The sequence below is a fragment of the Juglans microcarpa x Juglans regia genome, chromosome 2D (genome assembly GCF_004785595.1).
Source record: "Juglans microcarpa x Juglans regia isolate MS1-56 chromosome 2D, Jm3101_v1.0, whole genome shotgun sequence".
NCBI lineage: Eukaryota > Viridiplantae > Streptophyta > Magnoliopsida > Fagales > Juglandaceae > Juglans > Juglans microcarpa x Juglans regia.
Window position 1 is genome coordinate 7554586 of NC_054596.1, and position 4417 is coordinate 7559002.

The following is a 4417-nucleotide window of genomic DNA, read 5'->3' on the forward strand; positions in this document are numbered from 1 at the left end:
AAAATACTTCCTTAATCACGAAGTAAAATAAAAATCATTAAAAAATACTTCCCTAATCACAAAGTAAAATAAAAAAAATATTACTTCATGATTAAGTAAGTATCTTTTAATAATTTTATGAATTTTTTATTTTTTAAAAATATTTAAAATTATTAAAAAAAATCTACATAAAACAAAAAAATACATAAAAAATACAACTAGAGCCCAGCGGGAGCCCCGAGCGGGGGCTCTAGCATTATTCTTATCTATAAATAATAGTGAGTTAAGATATTTCAGTAGATTTTGTGTAAGAATATGGGTCTCATTGAGATATATTTAGAAGTATAAAGTAAATTAAAAATTGTTTAACTTTATAGGTAGTTGAAAAAGTAATAAATTTTAACAATGATCTTGTTGTTGTAGTGATGGGATAATTATGAAAAATTTAAAAAGTAATTAGTCCCATCAGCGATTTGTCTTCGTCTTCTAAATAAATAGTGATGAGAACACATGATCCACTTGAGATCATTTCAAATGGACATAATTGTGATCGTTTGAATGCTGAGTATAGTCTAATATATGAAACTACCTCAAATCACCTTAGCATCCAAATAAAACTTAATAGTATTATTGTAACTGGGTAAAGAGGAGTGATGATCAAAAGAACGAGGGTGTAGAGACCAAGGGTGCGCCGCAAGAGTACACACATATATGACTGTTTAATGGAACAGTCATATATACTGATCATAATTCAGCTTTTCAAGTTTGTGAAATTACAACTACATTCCCTTTTTGTTGATTAAATTTGGAAATTACACCAATCACTTAAATTAACAAACCACTCAAATCAATGTTCTTGCTATTTTATTGATTAATTTATTCGCAAATTAGTAACAAAGTAAAAATACTTTCTAATTTATAGTTCTAATAACTTTTTTTTACCAGTGATCCATGCCATATATAGTTCTCTCACTCCGCATGGTGTACGTACTTTGCTTGACCATTGAGGTCTTCCATTATTGTCATTAGGTCAACTTTAATTTTACAAGAACGTACTTTAATCTTTATAAGTGGGTCAGGTACGGTTTCTTCGGCACTCTCTTTTCTTTGTAATGTCTACCTTTTTTTAATTAAGCTAGGGTGGTACGAATAATTTAGTGCAGATATATTATATGTTTAAGTACTTCACTGGATCTGAGAAACACAGACAAAGAAGTGTGATGCCACGCGCCATAAAAAGGAACAGAACTTGACCCCGTTAATTAATTAGCTCCACAACCATCTCCATCGCCCCTTTTGTTGCTTATGATCCTAAACATTTTCTTCTGGAGCTCGATCGACCTGAAATATTCAAGCTTAAAACGTCCCGGCCATGCATCTCGATTAATTTCATGTTCAAGCTGGTTGGTTTATTAATGATCCATCGAAATAGCTAATTACGACTTAATCACGAACTTTGTTGTTTTGTTGGTTAAACAGTACACTTGATTTAATATAAATTAAAGAATTATTTTGTTTAATAAACGGATACTTGATTTTTTAGTGCGTACGCGTAGTCCATTCATTAACCCTTCAACAGTGATCTTTGTCTGTACAGCTAGCGTGGAATAAAATAAATGTTTGCAACTTTATATATATATATATATATATATATATATATATATATATATACACTAGCAGTGGCTCAACGTGCGAGGCACGTTTACCCTGTTGGAAGGAAAAAAAAAGTTTACCAAAACTATATATAAAAACCCTTTGTAAAAGCAGATAACAATACAAATTTATTAAGAAATATGTTCATTACATAGAACACAAACGTAATGGTATTAAAGCTGTATGAGCTTAGAACATAGCAAATGATTTCGTGAATAATTATTTCAAGTCCATCAAAATAAAGCTTTGATGAAATACTTTTGTGTTCACCATACAGTTAACGTACATAATATAATTCTCTACATGTGACATATGATTGAATCATTGCGTTACCTGTTAGTTCACAAAAATTTACAGTATAAGCCCACAGTAGTAAAAACAAAGTTGGTGCTAAATAGAACCAATAACTTATTTTCATAATGCCTTCTAAAAAAGTCTTGTATGCCTGATTATATATAAAATTAACAGTAGGAGTTATGTAGAATACCACATATCATTCTTTTATTTATTTATTTCATTCTATTCTAACCTGATTTAATTGTCAGCTCCTCATTTTCAACAAATCAATTTTTATATTGTAATGGCAGATTTGTTTAAACGACTCTTAACATTTAAAGACTTATGATAAAATATGATTTTTACCCAACTACTTGGACTGCATAAGTCTCTTTTTCATATAATTTCTAAATGAGATAGTATCAAGTTTGTACGGAAATATTAGCACAATTTCAAATGAGATGTGAAATCAATTTTTAGCATCCAACAACTACCACTTAGTAACTGTAACAATAAACTTGCAATAGATTAAATAGAAGAAATCCTAGAAAAAGAAAACACAAGATGTGGATTTCTGAATTCTGATAGATTGTAGAAGAACATAGAACCTTGTCAAGGGGACACCTTCACCTTCTTTATAATTAGCTGGAGCTCGCATAAAACCCCAGTAACATCTGCCAAAACAACATTAATATCCATGTTAGACACACAAAATTACTATCCATATTAGACACACTAATGTGTGAATAAGTTAAAAAGAAGATGCTAATGCTAAAGTTAACCTGGCAATTTCTTGTCAAGGAAGAACACTGTCAAATTTACAGTATACCTGAAAAAGAATATAACAGTTCACAACCACTAAAACAATACCAATTAGTCTATTCAATAACATAACAAAATCCTTCTTTTGTTTACCAAGTGACAACAATATCGATTATGTAATGCTTGTGAGAAGCTATAATCAGGAGGCTCGAAATAATGACAAGTAGCCAAGCAAACTACTTAAGGTACCTGCAAGGATAAGCCCACAATAGTTATAAAAAAGTTACAGCTACATAGAACCAAAAAATTATTTTCATAATGTCAAACATCTGATAAAAAAAAAAAATCTCGTATTCCTGATAAAGTCAGCCCCTTTGTCTCCACCTATATATGCAATTGAGAAACAATAAAGACAATTGTCATGAACAAGCATAAGAAGCAATTGAGAATGACTATTTACCTTATTGTGCCTTATTTCTTCCATGTCAGAACAAATAATAACGTAAAAATAATGTGTGATAAAAAAATCAAATCACCGCAGCCATATATCATCTCCCCCAGGGAACTGCACATCAATTCAAATCATATGAGCAAGCTGGTGATGATTATATAATTACAGAAGCGTTGAGAGGGGAAAACATAAATAGCAGACTTCTATAAATAACAATCCAGGAGCCTATCATAAAAACCCTTTTGACTAACCAAAACTTTTCTTTATTTTAAAACATAAATAATAAAACATTTGATTTCTAGAAAGGAATTCCCTTTGAACAAAAAAAAAAAAAAAAAAGCCAAAGTTCAATATTTTAGCATTCAATATTTTAGCATTTAGGGCATTTCTATTTCTTTCTCTTAGCATTCCCAGAACTAAAGGACCAAATTCAAAGCCATAAGAAGAAGGGAAAAAAAAAAAGAGAACCTCAAAGGGAAACATTTTTTAAAGGAAAATAATAATTTGAAACATACGATCCTTAACATTATCTAATACAATATCATTTGTGTATATGCAGTAGGATCTGACCCGAAAACTATAGCACACAAAAATCAAAATCCAAAACCTTTCATCTCATCTTGTTAATATATCAGGAAACTAATGCACATCGCAATATACATAAAAAAACATGCAAAGAAATCAGGGTGTTCGAAAAATATAACAAAACTTTCACGATGTGTTTGGCTGCCAAGAAAAAGTCAGAAGTTTTGAATTTGAAAAAACGTAATCTAAAATCCTAGCAAAACGACAATGTAACATTCAAAGTACCAAACCCTCATTCACTTCCCATTACCTTCGCTTTCTCTGAAAGCACACACAGAGACCGACGAAGATCACTAATTTCAAATGCTACACCCAGATTAAATCTGAAAATAAGAGAATAAGAAAGAAGCAGAAAATACAAAACTAAAGAAAATCCCTGCGTCTGTACCTTAACCAGTGGGTAACCGAGGAAGAAAGTCCAACCAAACGCAACAACAACAAAAACTTCGAATCGGTGTTTTGAGTAAAAATAAATGAGGGGTTATTGCTTCATTTTCGATTAGGAAAACTCCTTTTTTTGGTTTAGTTGTAGACTTTCTTCCTCCTCGTGCTTTCTAGGTTTTCTGGGTTATTGCAAAAATCAGAGAGAAATATATTTTGCTCAGACAGGGACGAAATCGAACGAAGTGAGCAAAAAAAAATCAGGTCCTTCTCTCTCTCCCTTCCCGAAGCCCTCTCTCTATCTCTCGAATCTTGTTAGATCCTTATATC

At 31.2% G+C, this 4417-nt stretch overlaps 1 long non-coding RNA gene across 1 annotated transcript; it reads right to left on the bottom strand.

Moving 5' to 3' along the window:
* Window positions 1-2152: 2152 nt before the first annotated feature.
* LOC121248397 lies at window positions 2153-3892 on the bottom strand. Its single transcript, XR_005937440.1, has 2 exons — window positions 2998-3892; window positions 2153-2919 (listed from the first exon to the last, which is right to left on the bottom strand). It is a non-coding gene; the product is annotated as an uncharacterized LOC121248397 (long non-coding RNA).
* Window positions 3893-4417: the final 525 nt, after the last annotated feature.